Raw genomic sequence first — 23,078 nt, forward strand, 5'->3', positions numbered from 1 at the left:
CTATGACAGTTTGACAAATAAATACAAATGAATCTAAAATACTCATATTCTGTCATTTTCAGGTCGGAATAACGCTATTTGAGCGAGAAAAGCACAAAATGAACATATACTGCACTTTTCACACTAACTCAACACGAATTCAAAATAAACCATGCTGTCCTTCAAAAACATGCAAGAATTGATGTTTCTAAAGTGGAAATGTCATTCTATGACAGTTTGACAAATAAATACAAATGAATCTAAAATACTCATATTCTGTCATTTTCAGGTCGGAATAACGCTATTTGAGCGAGAAAAGCACAAAATGAACATATACTGCACTTTTCACACTAACTCAACACGAATTCAAAATAAACCATGCTGTCCTTCAAAAACATGCAAGAATTGATGTTTCTAAAGTGGAAATGTCATTCTATGACAGTTTGACAAATAAATACAAATGAATCTAAAATACTCACATTCTGTCATTTTCAGGTCGGAATAACGCTATTTGAGCGAGAAAAGCACAAAATGAACATATACTGCACTTTTCACACTAACTCAACACGAATTCAAAATAAACCATGCTGTCCTTCAAAAACATGCAAGAATTGATGTTTCTAAAGTGGAAATGTCATTCTATGACAGTTTGACAAATAAATACAAATGAATCTAAAATACTCATATTCTGTCATTTTCAGGTCGGAATAACGCTATTTGAGCGAGAAAAGCACAAAATGAACATATACTGCACTTTTCACACTAACTCAACACGAATTCAAAACAAACCATGCTGTCCTTCAAAAACATGCAAGACTTCATGTTTCTACAGTGGAATTGTCATTCTCAGACAGTTTGACAAATAAATACAAATGAATCTAAAATACTCATATTCTGTCATTTTCAAGTCGGAATAACGCTATTTGAGCTAGAAAAGCACAAAATGAACATATACTGCACTTTTCACACTAACTCAACACGAATTCAAAACAAACCATGCTGTCCTTCAAAAACATGCAAGAATTGATGTTTCTAAAGTGGAAATGTCATTCTATGACAGTTTGACAAATAAATACAAATGAATCTAAAATACTCATATTCTGTCATTTTCAGGTCGGAATAACGCTATTTGAGCGAGAAAAGCACAAAATGAACATATACTGCACTTTTCACACTAACTCAACACGAATTCAAAATAAACCATGCTGTCCTTCAAAAACATGCAAGAATTGATGTTTCTAAAGTGGAAATGTCATTCTATGACAGTTTGACAAATAAATGCAAATGAATCTAAAATACTCACATTCTGTCATTTTCAGGTCGGAATAACGCTATTTGAGCGAGAAAAGCACAAAATGAACATATACTGCACTTTTCACACTAACTCAACACGAATTCAAAATAAACCATGCTGTCCTTCAAAAACATGCAAGAATTGATGTTTCTAAAGTGGAAATGTCATTCTATGACAGTTTGACAAATAAATACAAATGAATCTAAAATACTCATATTCTGTCATTTTCAGGTCAAAATAACGCTATTTGAGCGAGAAAAGCACAAAATGAACATATACTGCACTTTTCACACTAACTCAACACGAATTCAAAATAAACCATGCTGTCCTTCAAAAACATGCAAGAATTGATGTTTCTAAAGTGGAAATGTCATTCTATGACAGTTTGACAAATAAATACAAATGAATCTAAAATACTCATATTCTGTCATTTTCAGGTCGGAATAACGCTATTTGAGCGAGAAAAGCACAAAATGAACATATACTGCACTTTTCACACTAACTCAACACGAATTCAAAATAAACCATGCTGTCCTTCAAAAACATGCAAGAATTGATGTTTCTAAAGTGGAAATGTCATTCTATGACAGTTTGACAAATAAATACAAATGAATCTAAAATACTCATATTCTGTCATTTTCAGGTCGGAATAACGCTATTTGAGCGAGAAAAGCACAAAATGAACATATACTGCACTTTTCACACTAACTCAACACGAATTCAAAACAAACCATGCTGTCCTTCAAAAACATGCAAGACTTCATGTTTCTACAGTGGAATTGTCATTCTCAGACAGTTTGACAAATAAATACAAATGAATCTAAAATACTCATATTCTGTCATTTTCAAGTCGGAATAACGCTATTTGAGCGAGAAAAGCACAAAATGAACATATACTGCACTTTTCACACTAACTCAACACGAATTCAAAACAAACCATGCTGTCCTTCAAAAACATGCAAGAATTGATGTTTCTAAAGTGGAAATGTCATTCTATGACAGTTTGACAAATAAATACAAATGAATCTAAAATACTCATATTCTGTCATTTTCAGGTCGGAATAACGCTATTTGAGCGAGAAAAGCACAAAATGAACATATACTGCACTTTTCACACTAACTCAACACGAATTCAAAATAAACCATGCTGTCCTTCAAAAACATGCAAGAATTGATGTTTCTAACGTGGAAATGTCATTCTATGACAGTTTGACAAATAAATACAAATGAATCTAAAATACTCATATTCTGTCATTTTCAAGTCGGAATAACGCTATTTGAGCGAGAAAAGCACAAAATGAACATATACTGCACTTTTCACACTAACTCAACACGAATTCAAAACAAACCATGCTGTCCTTCAAAAACATGCAAGACTTCATGTTTCTACAGTGGAATTGTCATTCTCAGACAGTTTGATGCATAAAAACACATGAATCTAAAACAATCACATTCTGTCATTTTCAAGTCAAAATAACGCTATTTGAGCGAGAAAAGCACAAAATGAACATATACTGCACTTTTCACACTAACTCAACACGAATTCAAAATAAACCATGCTGTCCTTCAAAAACATGCAAGAATTGATGTTTCTAAAGTGGAAATGTCATTCTATGACAGTTTGACAAATAAATACAAATGAATCTAAAATACTCACATTCTGTCATTTTCAGGTCGGAATAACGCTATTTGAGCGAGAAAAGCACAAAATGAACATATACTGCACTTTTCACACTAACTCAACACGAATTCAAAATAAACCATGCTGTCCTTCAAAAACATGCAAGAATTGATGTTTCTAAAGTGGAAATGTCATTCTATGACAGTTTGACAAATAAATACAAATGAATCTAAAATACTCATATTCTGTCATTTTCAGGTCGGAATAACGCTATTTGAGCGAGAAAAGCACAAAATGAACATATACTGCACTTTTCACACTAACTCAACACGAATTCAAAATAAACCATGCTGTCCTTCAAAAACATGCAAGAATTGATGTTTCTAAAGTGGAAATGTCATTCTATGACAGTTTGACAAATAAATACAAATGAATCTAAAATACTCATATTCTGTCATTTTCAGGTCGGAATAACGCTATTTGAGCGAGAAAAGCACAAAATGAACATATACTGCACTTTTCACACTAACTCAACACGAATTCAAAATAAACCATGCTGTCCTTCAAAAACATGCAAGAATTGATGTTTCTAAAGTGGAAATGTCATTCTATGACAGTTTGACAAATAAATACAAATGAATCTAAAATACTCATATTCTGTCATTTTCAGGTCGGAATAACGCTATTTGAGCGAGAAAAGCACAAAATGAACATACACTGCACTTTTCACACTAACTCAACACGAATTCAAAATAAACCATGCTGTCCTTCAAAAACATGCAAGAATTGATGTTTCTAAAGTGGAAATGTCATTCTATGACAGTTTGACAAATAAATACAAATGAATCTAAAATACTCATATTCTGTCATTTTCAGGTCGGAATAACGCTATTTGAGCGAGAAAAGCACAAAATGAACATATACTGCACTTTTCACACTAACTCAACACGAATTCAAAATAAACCATGCTGTCCTTCAAAAACATGCAAGAATTGATGTTTCTAAAGTGGAAATGTCATTCTATGACAGTTTGACAAATAAATACAAATGAATCTAAAATACTCATATTCTGTCATTTTCAGGTCGGAATAACGCTATTTGAGCGAGAAAAGCACAAAATGAACATATACTGCACTTTTCACACTAACTCAACACGAATTCAAAATAAACCATGCTGTCCTTCAAAAACATGCAAGAATTGATGTTTCTAAAGTGGAAATGTCATTCTATGACAGTTTGACAAATAAATACAAATGAATCTAAAATACTCATATTCTGTCATTTTCAAGTCGGAATAACGCTATTTGAGCGAGAAAAGCACAAAATGAACATATACTGCACTTTTCACACTAACTCAACACGAATTCAAAACAAACCATGCTGTCCTTCAAAAACATGCAAGACTTCATGTTTCTACAGTGGAATTGTCATTCTCAGACAGTTTGATGCATAAAAACACATGAATCTAAAACAATCACATTCTGTCATTTTCAAGTCAAAATAACGCTATTTGAGCGAGAAAAGCACAAAATGAACATATACTGCACTTTTCACACTAACTCAACACGAATTCAAAATAAACCATGCTGTCCTTCAAAAACATGCAAGAATTGATGTTTCTAAAGTGGAAATGTCATTCTATGACAGTTTGACAAATAAATACAAATGAATCTAAAATACTCATATTCTGTCATTTTCAGGTCGGAATAACGCTATTTGAGCGAGAAAAGCACAAAATGAACATATACTGCACTTTTCACACTAACTCAACACGAATTCAAAATAAACCATGCTGTCCTTCAAAAACATGCAAGAATTGATGTTTCTAAAGTGGAAATGTCATTCTATGACAGTTTGACAAATAAATACAAATGAATCTAAAATACTCATATTCTGTCATTTTCAGGTCGGAATAACGCTATTTGAGCGAGAAAAGCACAAAATGAACATATACTGCACTTTTCACACTAACTCAACACGAATTCAAAATAAACCATGCTGTCCTTCAAAAACATGCAAGAATTGATGTTTCTAAAGTGGAAATGTCATTCTATGACAGTTTGACAAATAAATACAAATGAATCTAAAATACTCATATTCTGTCATTTTCAGGTCGGAATAACGCTATTTGAGCGAGAAAAGCACAAAATGAACATACACTGCACTTTTCACACTAACTCAACACGAATTCAAAATAAACCATGCTGTCCTTCAAAAACATGCAAGAATTGATGTTTCTAAAGTGGAAATGTCATTCTATGACAGTTTGACAAATAAATACAAATGAATCTAAAATACTCATATTCTGTCATTTTCAGGTCGGAATAACGCTATTTGAGCGAGAAAAGCACAAAATGAACATACACTGCACTTTTCACACTAACTCAACACGAATTCAAAATAAACCATGCTGTCCTTCAAAAACATGCAAGAATTGATGTTTCTAAAGTGGAAATGTCATTCTATGACAGTTTGACAAATAAATACAAATGAATCTAAAATACTCATATTCTGTCATTTTCAGGTCGGAATAACGCTATTTGAGCGAGAAAAGCACAAAATGAACATATACTGCACTTTTCACACTAACTCAACACGAATTCAAAATAAACCATGCTGTCCTTCAAAAACATGCAAGAATTGATGTTTCTAAAGTGGAAATGTCATTCTATGACAGTTTGACAAATAAATACAAATGAATCTAAAATACTCATATTCTGTCATTTTCAGGTCGGAATAACGCTATTTGAGCGAGAAAAGCACAAAATGAACATATACTGCACTTTTCACACTAACTCAACACGAATTCAAAATAAACCATGCTGTCCTTCAAAAACATGCAAGAATTGATGTTTCTAAAGTGGAAATGTCATTCTATGACAGTTTGACAAATAAATACAAATGAATCTAAAATACTCATATTCTGTCATTTTCAGGTCGGAATAACGCTATTTGAGCGAGAAAAGCACAAAATGAACATATACTGCACTTTTCACACTAACTCAACACGAATTCAAAATAAACCATGCTGTCCTTCAAAAACATGCAAGAATTGATGTTTCTAAAGTGGAAATGTCATTCTATGACAGTTTGACAAATAAATACAAATGAATCTAAAATACTCATATTCTGTCATTTTCAGGTCGGAATAACGCTATTTGAGCGAGAAAAGCACAAAATGAACATATACTGCACTTTTCACACTAACTCAACACGAATTCAAAATAAACCATGCTGTCCTTCAAAAACATGCAAGAATTGATGTTTCTAAAGTGGAAATGTCATTCTATGACAGTTTGACAAATAAATACAAATGAATCTAAAATACTCATATTCTGTCATTTTCAGGTCGGAATAACGCTATTTGAGCGAGAAAAGCACAAAATGAACATACACTGCACTTTTCACACTAACTCAACACGAATTCAAAATAAACCATGCTGTCCTTCAAAAACATGCAAGAATTGATGTTTCTAAAGTGGAAATGTCATTCTATGACAGTTTGACAAATAAATACAAATGAATCTAAAATACTCATATTCTGTCATTTTCAGGTCGGAATAACGCTATTTGAGCGAGAAAAGCACAAAATGAACATATACTGCACTTTTCACACTAACTCAACACGAATTCAAAATAAACCATGCTGTCCTTCAAAAACATGCAAGAATTGATGTTTCTAAAGTGGAAATGTCATTCTATGACAGTTTGACAAATAAATACAAATGAATCTAAAATACTCATATTCTGTCATTTTCAGGTCGGAATAACGCTATTTGAGCGAGAAAAGCACAAAATGAACATATACTGCACTTTTCACACTAACTCAACACGAATTCAAAATAAACCATGCTGTCCTTCAAAAACATGCAAGAATTGATGTTTCTAAAGTGGAAATGTCATTCTATGACAGTTTGACAAATAAATACAAATGAATCTAAAATACTCACATTCTGTCATTTTCAGGTCGGAATAACGCTATTTGAGCGAGAAAAGCACAAAATGAACATATACTGCACTTTTCACACTAACTCAACACGAATTCAAAATAAACCATGCTGTCCTTCAAAAACATGCAAGAATTGATGTTTCTAAAGTGGAAATGTCATTCTATGACAGTTTGACAAATAAATACAAATGAATCTAAAATACTCATATTCTGTCATTTTCAGGTCGGAATAACGCTATTTGAGCGAGAAAAGCACAAAATGAACATATACTGCACTTTTCACACTAACTCAACACGAATTCAAAATAAACCATGCTGTCCTTCAAAAACATGCAAGAATTGATGTTTCTAAAGTGGAAATGTCATTCTATGACAGTTTGACAAATAAATACAAATGAATCTAAAATACTCATATTCTGTCATTTTCAGGTCGGAATAACGCTATTTGAGCGAGAAAAGCACAAAATGAACATATACTGCACTTTTCACACTAACTCAACACGAATTCAAAATAAACCATGCTGTCCTTCAAAAACATGCAAGAATTGATGTTTCTAAAGTGGAAATGTCATTCTATGACAGTTTGACAAATAAATACAAATGAATCTAAAATACTCATATTCTGTCATTTTCAGGTCAAAATAACGCTATTTGAGCGAGAAAAGCACAAAATGAACATATACTGCACTTTTCACACGAACTCAACACGAATTCAAAACAAACCATGCTGTCCTTCAAAAACATGCAAGACTTCATGTTTCTACAGTGGAATTGTCATTCTCAGACAGTTTGATGCATAAAAACACATGAATCTAAAACAATCACATTCTGTCATTTTCAAGTCAAAATAACGCTATTTGAGCGAGAAAAGCACAAAATGAACATATACTGCACTTTTCACACGAACTCAACACGAATTCAAAACAAACCATGCTGTCCTTCAAAAACATGCAAGACTTCATGTTTCTACAGTGGAATTGTCATTCTCAGACAGTTTGATGCATAAAAACACATGAATCTAAAACAATCACATTCTGTCATTTTCAAGTCAAAATAACGCTATTTGAGCGAGAAAAGCACAAAATGAACATATACTGCACTTTTCACACTAACTCAACACGAATTCAAAATAAACCATGCTGTCCTTCAAAAACATGCAAGAATTGATGTTTCTAAAGTGGAAATGTCATTCTATGACAGTTTGACAAATAAATACAAATGAATCTAAAATACTCACATTCTGTCATTTTCAGGTCGGAATAACGCTATTTGAGCGAGAAAAGCACAAAATGAACATATACTGCACTTTTCACACTAACTCAACACGAATTCAAAATAAACCATGCTGTCCTTCAAAAACATGCAAGAATTGATGTTTCTAAAGTGGAAATGTCATTCTATGGCAGTTTGACAAATAAATACAAATGAATCTAAAATACTCATATTCTGTCATTTTCAGGTCAAAATAACGCTATTTGAGCGAGAAAAGCACAAAATGAACATATACTGCACTTTTCACACTAACTCAACACGAATTCAAAATAAACCATGCTGTCCTTCAAAAACATGCAAGAATTGATGTTTCTAAAGTGGAAATGTCATTCTATGACAGTTTGACAAATAAATACAAATGAATCTAAAATACTCATATTCTGTCATTTTCAGGTCGGAATAACGCTATTTGAGCGAGAAAAGCACAAAATGAACATACACTGCACTTTTCACACTAACTCAACACGAATTCAAAATAAACCATGCTGTCCTTCAAAAACATGCAAGAATTGATGTTTCTAAAGTGGAAATGTCATTCTATGACAGTTTGACAAATAAATACAAATGAATCTAAAATACTCATATTCTGTCATTTTCAGGTCGGAATAACGCTATTTGAGCGAGAAAAGCACAAAATGAACATACACTGCACTTTTCACACTAACTCAACACGAATTCAAAATAAACCATGCTGTCCTTCAAAAACATGCAAGAATTGATGTTTCTAAAGTGGAAATGTCATTCTATGACAGTTTGACAAATAAATACAAATGAATCTAAAATACTCATATTCTGTCATTTTCAGGTCGGAATAACGCTATTTGAGCGAGAAAAGCACAAAATGAACATATACTGCACTTTTCACACTAACTCAACACGAATTCAAAATAAACCATGCTGTCCTTCAAAAACATGCAAGAATTGATGTTTCTAAAGTGGAAATGTCATTCTATGACAGTTTGACAAATAAATACAAATGAATCTAAAATACTCATATTCTGTCATTTTCAGGTCGGAATAACGCTATTTGAGCGAGAAAAGCACAAAATGAACATATACTGCACTTTTCACACTAACTCAACACGAATTCAAAATAAACCATGCTGTCCTTCAAAAACATGCAAGAATTGATGTTTCTAAAGTGGAAATGTCATTCTATGACAGTTTGACAAATAAATACAAATGAATCTAAAATACTCATATTCTGTCATTTTCAGGTCGGAATAACGCTATTTGAGCGAGAAAAGCACAAAATGAACATATACTGCACTTTTCACACTAACTCAACACGAATTCAAAATAAACCATGCTGTCCTTCAAAAACATGCAAGAATTGATGTTTCTAAAGTGGAAATGTCATTCTATGACAGTTTGACAAATAAATACAAATGAATCTAAAATACTCATATTCTGTCATTTTCAGGTCGGAATAACGCTATTTGAGCGAGAAAAGCACAAAATGAACATATACTGCACTTTTCACACTAACTCAACACGAATTCAAAATAAACCATGCTGTCCTTCAAAAACATGCAAGAATTGATGTTTCTAAAGTGGAAATGTCATTCTATGACAGTTTGACAAATAAATACAAATGAATCTAAAATACTCATATTCTGTCATTTTCAGGTCGGAATAACGCTATTTGAGCGAGAAAAGCACAAAATGAACATACACTGCACTTTTCACACTAACTCAACACGAATTCAAAATAAACCATGCTGTCCTTCAAAAACATGCAAGAATTGATGTTTCTAAAGTGGAAATGTCATTCTATGACAGTTTGACAAATAAATACAAATGAATCTAAAATACTCATATTCTGTCATTTTCAGGTCGGAATAACGCTATTTGAGCGAGAAAAGCACAAAATGAACATATACTGCACTTTTCACACTAACTCAACACGAATTCAAAATAAACCATGCTGTCCTTCAAAAACATGCAAGAATTGATGTTTCTAAAGTGGAAATGTCATTCTATGACAGTTTGACAAATAAATACAAATGAATCTAAAATACTCATATTCTGTCATTTTCAGGTCGGAATAACGCTATTTGAGCGAGAAAAGCACAAAATGAACATATACTGCACTTTTCACACTAACTCAACACGAATTCAAAATAAACCATGCTGTCCTTCAAAAACATGCAAGAATTGATGTTTCTAAAGTGGAAATGTCATTCTATGACAGTTTGACAAATAAATACAAATGAATCTAAAATACTCACATTCTGTCATTTTCAGGTCGGAATAACGCTATTTGAGCGAGAAAAGCACAAAATGAACATATACTGCACTTTTCACACTAACTCAACACGAATTCAAAATAAACCATGCTGTCCTTCAAAAACATGCAAGAATTGATGTTTCTAAAGTGGAAATGTCATTCTATGACAGTTTGACAAATAAATACAAATGAATCTAAAATACTCATATTCTGTCATTTTCAGGTCGGAATAACGCTATTTGAGCGAGAAAAGCACAAAATGAACATATACTGCACTTTTCACACTAACTCAACACGAATTCAAAATAAACCATGCTGTCCTTCAAAAACATGCAAGAATTGATGTTTCTAAAGTGGAAATGTCATTCTATGACAGTTTGACAAATAAATACAAATGAATCTAAAATACTCATATTCTGTCATTTTCAGGTCGGAATAACGCTATTTGAGCGAGAAAAGCACAAAATGAACATATACTGCACTTTTCACACTAACTCAACACGAATTCAAAATAAACCATGCTGTCCTTCAAAAACATGCAAGAATTGATGTTTCTAAAGTGGAAATGTCATTCTATGACAGTTTGACAAATAAATACAAATGAATCTAAAATACTCATATTCTGTCATTTTCAGGTCAAAATAACGCTATTTGAGCGAGAAAAGCACAAAATGAACATATACTGCACTTTTCACACGAACTCAACACGAATTCAAAACAAACCATGCTGTCCTTCAAAAACATGCAAGACTTCATGTTTCTACAGTGGAATTGTCATTCTCAGACAGTTTGATGCATAAAAACACATGAATCTAAAACAATCACATTCTGTCATTTTCAAGTCAAAATAACGCTATTTGAGCGAGAAAAGCACAAAATGAACATATACTGCACTTTTCACACGAACTCAACACGAATTCAAAACAAACCATGCTGTCCTTCAAAAACATGCAAGACTTCATGTTTCTACAGTGGAATTGTCATTCTCAGACAGTTTGATGCATAAAAACACATGAATCTAAAACAATCACATTCTGTCATTTTCAAGTCAAAATAACGCTATTTGAGCGAGAAAAGCACAAAATGAACATATACTGCACTTTTCACACTAACTCAACACGAATTCAAAATAAACCATGCTGTCCTTCAAAAACATGCAAGAATTGATGTTTCTAAAGTGGAAATGTCATTCTATGACAGTTTGACAAATAAATACAAATGAATCTAAAATACTCACATTCTGTCATTTTCAGGTCGGAATAACGCTATTTGAGCGAGAAAAGCACAAAATGAACATATACTGCACTTTTCACACTAACTCAACACGAATTCAAAATAAACCATGCTGTCCTTCAAAAACATGCAAGAATTGATGTTTCTAAAGTGGAAATGTCATTCTATGGCAGTTTGACAAATAAATACAAATGAATCTAAAATACTCATATTCTGTCATTTTCAGGTCAAAATAACGCTATTTGAGCGAGAAAAGCACAAAATGAACATATACTGCACTTTTCACACTAACTCAACACGAATTCAAAATAAACCATGCTGTCCTTCAAAAACATGCAAGAATTGATGTTTCTAAAGTGGAAATGTCATTCTATGACAGTTTGACAAATAAATACAAATGAATCTAAAATACTCATATTCTGTCATTTTCAGGTCGGAATAACGCTATTTGAGCGAGAAAAGCACAAAATGAACATATACTGCACTTTTCACACTAACTCAACACGAATTCAAAATAAACCATGCTGTCCTTCAAAAACATGCAAGAATTGATGTTTCTAAAGTGGAAATGTCATTCTATGACAGTTTGACAAATAAATACAAATGAATCTAAAATACTCATATTCTGTCATTTTCAGGTCGGAATAACGCTATTTGAGCGAGAAAAGCACAAAATGAACATATACTGCACTTTTCACACTAACTCAACACGAATTCAAAACAAACCATGCTGTCCTTCAAAAACATGCAAGACTTCATGTTTCTACAGTGGAATTGTCATTCTCAGACAGTTTGATGCATAAAAACACATGAATCTAAAACAATCACATTCTGTCATTTTCAAGTCAAAATAACGCTATTTGAGCGAGAAAAGCACAAAATGAACATATACTGCACTTTTCACACTAACTCAACACGAATTCAAAACAAACCATGCTGTCCTTCAAAAACATGCAAGAATTGATGTTTCTAAAGTGGAAATGTCATTCTATGACAGTTTGACAAATAAATACAAATGAATCTAAAATACTCACATTCTGTCATTTTCAGGTCGGAATAACGCTATTTGAGCGAGAAAAGCACAAAATGAACATATACTGCACTTTTCACACTAACTCAACACGAATTCAAAATAAACCATGCTGTCCTTCAAAAACATGCAAGAATTGATGTTTCTAAAGTGGAAATGTCATTCTATGACAGTTTGACAAATAAATACAAATGAATCTAAAATACTCATATTCTGTCATTTTCAGGTCAAAATAACGCTATTTGAGCGAGAAAAGCACAAAATGAACATATACTGCACTTTTCACACTAACTCAACACGAATTCAAAATAAACCATGCTGTCCTTCAAAAACATGCAAGAATTGATGTTTCTAAAGTGGAAATGTCATTCTCAGACAGTTTGATGCATAAAAACACATGAATCTAAAACAATCACATTCTGTCATTTTCAAGTCAAAATAACGCTATTTGAGCGAGAAAAGCACAAAATGAACATATACTGCACTTTTCACACTAACTCAACACGAATTCAAAATAAACCATGCTGTCCTTCAAAAACATGCAAGAATTGATGTTTCTAAAGTGGAAATGTCATTCTATGACAGTTTGACAAATAAATACAAATGAATCTAAAATACTCACATTCTGTCATTTTCAGGTCGGAATAACGCTATTTGAGCGAGAAAAGCACAAAATGAACATATACTGCACTTTTCACACTAACTCAACACGAATTCAAAATAAACCATGCTGTCCTTCAAAAACATGCAAGAATTGATGTTTCTAAAGTGGAAATGTCATTCTATGACAGTTTGACAAATAAATACAAATGAATCTAAAATACTCATAGTCTGTCATTTTCAAGTCGGAATAACGCTATTTGAGCGAGAAAAGCACAAAATGAACATATACTGCACTTTTCACACTAACTCAACACGAATTCAAAACAAACCATGCTGTCCTTCAAAAACATGCAAGAATTGATGTTTCTAAAGTGGAAATGTCATTCTATGACAGTTTGACAAATAAATACAAATGAATCTAAAATACTCATAGTCTGTCATTTTCAGGTCGGAATAACGCTATTTGAGCGAGAAAAGCACAAAATGAACATATACTGCACTTTTCACACTAACTCAACACGAATTCAAAATAAACCATGCTGTCCTTCAAAAACATGCAAGAATTGATGTTTCTAAAGTGGAAATGTCATTCTATGACAGTTTGACAAATAAATACAAATGAATCTAAAATACTCATATTCTGTCATTTTCAGGTCGGAATAACGCTATTTGAGCGAGAAAAGCACAAAATGAACATATACTGCACTTTTCACACTAACTCAACACGAATTCAAAACAAACCATGCTGTCCTTCAAAAACATGCAAGACTTCATGTTTCTACAGTGGAATTGTCATTCTCAGACAGTTTGATGCATAAAAACACATGAATCTAAAACAATCACATTCTGTCATTTTCAAGTCAAAATAACGCTATTTGAGCGAGAAAAGCACAAAATGAACATATACTGCACTTTTCACACTAACTCAACACGAATTCAAAATAAACCATGCTGTCCTTCAAAAACATGCAAGAATTGATGTTTCTAAAGTGGAAATGTCATTCTATGACAGTTTGACAAATAAATACAAATGAATCTAAAATACTCACATTCTGTCATTTTCAGGTCGGAATAACGCTATTTGAGCGAGAAAAGCACAAAATGAACATATACTGCACTTTTCACACTAACTCAACACGAATTCAAAATAAACCATGCTGTCCTTCAAAAACATGCAAGAATTGATGTTTCTAAAGTGGAAATGTCATTCTATGACAGTTTGACAAATAAATACAAATGAATCTAAAATACTCATATTCTGTCATTTTCAGGTCAAAATAACGCTATTTGAGCGAGAAAAGCACAAAATGAACATATACTGCACTTTTCACACTAACTCAACACGAATTCAAAATAAACCATGCTGTCCTTCAAAAACATGCAAGAATTGATGTTTCTAAAGTGGAAATGTCATTCTCAGACAGTTTGATGCATAAAAACACATGAATCTAAAACAATCACATTCTGTCATTTTCAAGTCAAAATAACGCTATTTGAGCGAGAAAAGCACAAAATGAACATATACTGCACTTTTCACACTAACTCAACACGAATTCAAAATAAACCATGCTGTCCTTCAAAAACATGCAAGAATTGATGTTTCTAAAGTGGAAATGTCATTCTATGACAGTTTGACAAATAAATACAAATGAATCTAAAATACTCATATTCTGTCATTTTCAGGTCGGAATAACGCTATTTGAGCGAGAAAAGCACAAAATGAACATATACTGCACTTTTCACACTAACTCAACACGAATTCAAAATAAACCATGCTGTCCTTCAAAAACATGCAAGAATTGATGTTTCTAAAGTGGAAATGTCATTCTATGACAGTTTGACAAATAAATACAAATGAATCTAAAATACTCATATTCTGTCATTTTCAGGTCGGAATAACGCTATTTGAGCGAGAAAAGCACAAAATGAACATATACTGCACTTTTCACACTAACTCAACACGAATTCAAAATAAACCATGCTGTCCTTCAAAAACATGCAAGAATTGATGTTTCTAAAGTGGAAATGTCATTCTATGACAGTTTGACAAATAAATACAAATGAATCTAAAATACTCATATTCTGTCATTTTCAGGTCGGAATAACGCTATTTGAGCGAGAAAAGCACAAAATGAACATATACTGCACTTTTCACACTAACTCAACACGAATTCAAAACAAACCATGCTGTCCTTCAAAAACATGCAAGAATTGATGTTTCTAAAGTGGAAATGTCATTCTATGACAGTTTGACAAATAAATACAAATGAATCTAAAATACTCATAGTCTGTCATTTTCAGGTCGGAATAACGCTATTTGAGCGAGAAAAGCACAAAATGAACATATACTGCACTTTTCACACTAACTCAACACGAATTCAAAATAAACTATGCTGTCCTTCAAAAACATGCAAGAATTGATGTTTCTAAAGTGGAAATGTCATTCTATGACAGTTTGACAAATAAATACAAATGAATCTAAAATACTCATATTCTGTCATTTTCAGGTCGGAATAACGCTATTTGAGCGAGAAAAGCACAAAATGAACATATACTGCACTTTTCACACTAACTCAACACGAATTCAAAATAAACCATGCTGTCCTTCAAAAACATGCAAGAATTGATGTTTCTAAAGTGGAAATGTCATTCTATGACAGTTTGACAAATAAATACAAATGAATCTAAAATACTCATATTCTGTCATTTTCAGGTCAAAATAACGCTATTTGAGCGAGAAAAGCACAAAATGAACATATACTGCACTTTTCACACTAACTCAACACGAATTCAAAATAAACCATGCTGTCCTTCAAAAACATGCAAGAATTGATGTTTCTAAAGTGGAAATGTCATTCTATGACAGTTTGACAAATAAATACAAATGAATCTAAAATACTCATATTCTGTCATTTTCAGGTCGGAATAACGCTATTTGAGCGAGAAAAGCACAAAATGAACATATACTGCACTTTTCACACTAACTCAACACGAATTCAAAATAAACCATGCTGTCCTTCAAAAACATGCAAGAATTGATGTTTCTAAAGTGGAAATGTCATTCTATGACAGTTTGACAAATAAATACAAATGAATCTAAAATACTCATATTCTGTCATTTTCAGGTCGGAATAACGCTATTTGAGCGAGAAAAGCACAAAATGAACATATACTGCACTTTTCACACTAACTCAACACGAATTCAAAATAAACCATGCTGTCCTTCAAAAACATGCAAGAATTGATGTTTCTAAAGTGGAAATGTCATTCTATGACAGTTTGACAAATAAATACAAATGAATCTAAAATACTCATATTCTGTCATTTTCAGGTCGGAATAACGCTATTTGAGCGAGAAAAGCACAAAATGAACATATACTGCACTTTTCACACTAACTCAACACGAATTCAAAACAAACCATGCTGTCCTTCAAAAACATGCAAGACTTCATGTTTCTACAGTGGAATTGTCATTCTCAGACAGTTTGATGCATAAAAACACATGAATCTAAAACAATCACATTCTGTCATTTTCAAGTCAAAATAACGCTATTTGAGCGAGAAAAGCACAAAATGAACATATACTGCACTTTTCACACTAACTCAACACGAATTCAAAATAAACCATGCTGTCCTTCAAAAACATGCAAGAATTGATGTTTCTAAAGTGGAAATGTCATTCTATGACAGTTTGACAAATAAATACAAATGAATCTAAAATACTCACATTCTGTCATTTTCAGGTCGGAATAACGCTATTTGAGCGAGAAAAGCACAAAATGAACATATACTGCACTTTTCACACTAACTCAACACGAATTCAAAATAAACCATGCTGTCCTTCAAAAACATGCAAGAATTGATGTTTCTAAAGTGGAAATGTCATTCTATGACAGTTTGACAAATAAATACAAATGAATCTAAAATACTCATATTCTGTCATTTTCAGGTCAAAATAACGCTATTTGAGCGAGAAAAGCACAAAATGAACATATACTGCACTTTTCACACTAACTCAACACGAATTCAAAATAAACCATGCTGTCCTTCAAAAACATGCAAGAATTGATGTTTCTAAAGTGGAAATGTCATTCTCAGACAGTTTGATGCATAAAAACACATGAATCTAAAACAATCACATTCTGTCATTTTCAAGTCAAAATAACGCTATTTGAGCGAGAAAAGCACAAAATGAACATATACTGCACTTTTCACACTAACTCAACACGAATTCAAAATAAACCATGCTGTCCTTCAAAAACATGCAAGAATTGATGTTTCTAAAGTGGAAATGTCATTCTATGACAGTTTGACAAATAAATACAAATGAATCTAAAATACTCACATTCTGTCATTTTCAGGTCGGAATAACGCTATTTGAGCGAGAAAAGCACAAAATGAACATATACTGCACTTTTCACACTAACTCAACACGAATTCAAAATAAACCATGCTGTCCTTCAAAAACATGCAAGAATTGATGTTTCTAAAGTGGAAATGTCATTCTATGACAGTTTGACAAATAAATACAAATGAATCTAAAATACTCATATTCTGTCATTTTCAAGTCGGAATAACGCTATTTGAGCGAGAAAAGCACAAAATGAACATATACTGCACTTTTCACACTAACTCAACACGAATTCAAAACAAACCATGCTGTCCTTCAAAAACATGCAAGAATTGATGTTTCTAAAGTGGAAATGTCATTCTATGACAGTTTGACAAATAAATACAAATGAATCTAAAATACTCATAGTCTGTCATTTTCAGGTCGGAATAACGCTATTTGAGCGAGAAAAGCACAAAATGAACATATACTGCACTTTTCACACTAACTCAACACGAATTCAAAATAAACTATGCTGTCCTTCAAAAACATGCAAGAATTGATGTTTCTAAAGTGGAAATGTCATTCTATGACAGTTTGACAAATAAATACAAATGAATCTAAAATACTCATATTCTGTCATTTTCAGGTCGGAATAACGCTATTTGAGCGAGAAAAGCACAAAATGAACATATACTGCACTTTTCACACTAACTCAACACGAATTCAAAATAAACCATGCTGTCCTTCAAAAACATGCAAGAATTGATGTTTCTAAAGTGGAAATGTCATTCTATGACAGTTTGACAAATAAATACAAATGAATCTAAAATACTCATATTCTGTCATTTTCAGGTCGGAATAACGCTATTTGAGCGAGAAAAGCACAAAATGAACATATACTGCACTTTTCACACTAACTCAACACGAATTCAAAATAAACCATGCTGTCCTTCAAAAACATGCAAGAATTGATGTTTCTAAAGTGGAAATGTCATTCTATGACAGTTTGACAAATAAATACAAATGAATCTAAAATACTCATATTCTGTCATTTTCAGGTCGGAATAACGCTATTTGAGCGAGAAAAGCACAAAATGAACATATACTGCACTTTTCACACTAACTCAACACGAATTCAAAATAAACCATGCTGTCCTTCAAAAACATGCAAGAATTGATGTTTCTAAAGTGGAAATGTCATTCTATGACAGTTTGACAAATAAATACAAATGAATCTAAAATACTCATATTCTGTCATTTTCAGGTCGGAATAACGCTATTTGAGCGAGAAAAGCACAAAATGAACATATACTGCACTTTTCACACTAACTCAACACGAATTCAAAACAAACCATGCTGTCCTTCAAAAACATGCAAGAATTGATGTTTCTAAAGTGGAAATGTCATTCTATGACAGTTTGACAAATAAATACAAATGAATCTAAAATACTCATAGTCTGTCATTTTCAGGTCGGAATAACGCTATTTGAGCGAGAAAAGCACAAAATGAACATATACTGCACTTTTCACACTAACTCAACACGAATTCAAAATAAACTATGCTGTCCTTCAAAAACATGCAAGAATTGATGTTTCTAAAGTGGAAATGTCATTCTATGACAGTTTGACAAATAAATACAAATGAATCTAAAATACTCATATTCTGTCATTTTCAGGTCGGAATAACGCTATTTGAGCGAGAAAAGCACAAAATGAACATATACTGCACTTTTCACACTAACTCAACACGAATTCAAAATAAACCATGCTGTCCTTCAAAAACATGCAAGAATTGATGTTTCTAAAGTGGAAATGTCATTCTATGACAGTTTGACAAATAAATACAAATGAATCTAAAATACTCATATTCTGTCATTTTCAGGTCAAAATAACGCTATTTGAGCGAGAAAAGCACAAAATGAACATATACTGCACTTTTCACACTAACTCAACACGAATTCAAAATAAACCATGCTGTCCTTCAAAAACATGCAAGAATTGATGTTTCTAAAGTGGAAATGTCATTCTATGACAGTTTGACAAATAAATACAAATGAATCTAAAATACTCATATTCTGTCATTTTCAGGTCGGAATAACGCTATTTGAGCGAGAAAAGCACAAAATGAACATATACTGCACTTTTCACACTAACTCAACACGAATTCAAAATAAACCATGCTGTCCTTCAAAAACATGCAAGAATTGATGTTTCTAAAGTGGAAATGTCATTCTATGACAGTTTGACAAATAAATACAAATGAATCTAAAATACTCATATTCTGTCATTTTCAGGTCGGAATAACGCTATTTGAGCGAGAAAAGCACAAAATGAACATATACTGCACTTTTCACACTAACTCAACACGAATTCAAAATAAACCATGCTGTCCTTCAAAAACATGCAAGAATTGATGTTTCTAAAGTGGAAATGTCATTCTATGACAGTTTGACAAATAAATACAAATGAATCTAAAATACTCATATTCTGTCATTTTCAGGTCGGAATAACGCTATTTGAGCGAGAAAAGCACAAAATGAACATATACTGCACTTTTCACACTAACTCAACACGAATTCAAAATAAACCATGCTGTCCTTCAAAAACATGCAAGAATTGATGTTTCTAAAGTGGAAATGTCATTCTATGACAGTTTGACAAATAAATACAAATGAATCTAAAATACTCATATTCTGTCATTTTCAGGTCGGAATAACGCTATTTGAGCGAGAAAAGCACAAAATGAACATATACTGCACTTTTCACACTAACTCAACACGAATTCAAAACAAACCATGCTGTCCTTCAAAAACATGCAAGACTTCATGTTTCTACAGTGGAATTGTCATTCTCAGACAGTTTGATGCATAAAAACACATGAATCTAAAACAATCACATTCTGTCATTTTCAAGTCAAAATAACGCTATTTGAGCGAGAAAAGCACAAAATGAACATATACTGCACTTTTCACACTAACTCAACACGAATTCAAAATAAACCATGCTGTCCTTCAAAAACATACAAGAATTGATGTTTCTAAAGTGGAAATGTCATTCTATGACAGTTTGACAAATAAATACAAATGAATCTAAAATACTCACATTCTGTCATTTTCAGGTCGGAATAACGCTATTTGAGCGAGAAAAGCACAAAATGAACATATACTGCACTTTTCACACTAACTCAACACGAATTCAAAATAAACCATGCTGTCCTTCAAAAACATGCAAGAATTGATGTTTCTAAAGTGGAAATGTCATTCTATGACAGTTTGACAAATAAATACAAATGAATCTAAAATACTCATATTCTGTCATTTTCAGGTCGGAATAACGCTATTTGAGCGAGAAAAGCACAAAATGAACATATACTGCACTTTTCACACTAACTCAACACGAATTCAAAACAAACCATGCTGTCCTTCAAAAACATGCAAGAATTCATGTTTCTACAGTGGAATTGTCATTCTCAGACAGTTTGATGCATAAAAACACATGAATCTAAAACAATCACATTCTGTCATTTTCAAGTCAAAATAACGCTATTTGAGCGAGAAAAGCACAAAATGAACATATACTGCACTTTTCACACTAACTCAACACGAATTCAAAATAAACCATGCTGTCCTTCAAAAACATGCAAGAATTGATGTTTCTAAAGTGGAAATGTCATTCTATGACAGTTTGACAAATAAATACAAATGAATCTAAAATACTCATATTCTGTCATTTTCAGGTCGGAATAACGCTATTTGAGCGAGAAAAGCACAAAATGAACATATACTGCACTTTTCACACTAACTCAACACGAATTCAAAATAAACCATGCTGTCCTTCAAAAACATGCAAGAATTGATGTTTCTAAAGTGGAAATGTCATTCTATGACAGTTTGACAAATAAATACAAATGAATCTAAAATACTCATATTCTGTCATTTTCAGGTCGGAATAACGCTATTTGAGCGAGAAAAGCACAAAATGAACATATACTGCACTTTTCACACTAACTCAACACGAATTCAAAATAAACCATGCTGTCCTTCAAAAACATGCAAGAATTGATGTTTCTAAAGTGGAAATGTCATTCTATGACAGTTTGACAAATAAATACAAATGAATCTAAAATACTCATATTCTGTCATTTTCAGGTCGGAATAACGCTATTTGAGCGAGAAAAGCACAAAATGAACATATACTGCACTTTTCACACTAACTCAACACGAATTCAAAACAAACCATGCTGTCCTTCAAAAACATGCAAGAATTGATGTTTCTAAAGTGGAAATGTCATTCTATGACAGTTTGACAAATAAATACAAATGAATCTAAAATACTCATAGTCTGTCATTTTCAGGTCGGAATAACGCTATTTGAGCGAGAAAAGCACAAAATGAACATATACTGCACTTTTCACACTAACTCAACACGAATTCAAAATAAACTATGCTGTCCTTCAAAAACATGCAAGAATTGATGTTTCTAAAGTGGAAATGTCATTCTATGACAGTTTGACAAATAAATACAAATGAATCTAAAATACTCATATTCTGTCATTTTCAGGTCGGAATAACGCTATTTGAGCGAGAAAAGCACAAAATGAACATATACTGCACTTTTCACACTAACTCAACACGAATTCAAAATAAACCATGCTGTCCTTCAAAAACATGCAAGAATTGATGTTTCTAAAGTGGAAATGTCATTCTATGACAGTTTGACAAATAAATACAAATGAATCTAAAATACTCATATTCTGTCATTTTCAGGTCAAAATAACGCTATTTGAGCGAGAAAAGCACAAAATGAACATATACTGCACTTTTCACACTAACTCAACACGAATTCAAAATAAACCATGCTGTCCTTCAAAAACATGCAAGAATTGATGTTTCTAAAGTGGAAATGTCATTCTATGACAGTTTGACAAATAAATACAAATGAATCTAAAATACTCATATTCTGTCATTTTCAGGTCGGAATAACGCTATTTGAGCGAGAAAAGCACAAAATGAACATATACTGCACTTTTCACACTAACTCAACACGAATTCAAAATAAACCATGCTGTCCTTCAAAAACATGCAAGAATTGATGTTTCTAAAGTGGAAATGTCATTCTATGACAGTTTGACAAATAAATACAAATGAATCTAAAATACTCATATTCTGTCATTTTCAGGTCGGAATAACGCTATTTGAGCGAGAAAAGCACAAAATGAACATATACTGCACTTTTCACACTAACTCAACACGAATTCAAAATAAACCATGCTGTCCTTCAAAAACATGCAAGAATTGATGTTTCTAAAGTGGAAATGTCATTCTATGACAGTTTGACAAATAAATACAAATGAATCTAAAATACTCATATTCTGTCATTTTCAGGTCGGAATAACGCTATTTGAGCGAGAAAAGCACAAAATGAACATATACTGCACTTTTCACACTAACTCAACACGAATTCAAAATAAACCATGCTGTCCTTCAAAAACATGCAAGAATTGATGTTTCTAAAGTGGAAATGTCATTCTATGA

The sequence above is a fragment of the Chaetodon auriga genome, chromosome 24 (assembly GCF_051107435.1).
Source record: "Chaetodon auriga isolate fChaAug3 chromosome 24, fChaAug3.hap1, whole genome shotgun sequence".
Lineage (NCBI taxonomy): Eukaryota > Metazoa > Chordata > Actinopteri > Chaetodontiformes > Chaetodontidae > Chaetodon > Chaetodon auriga.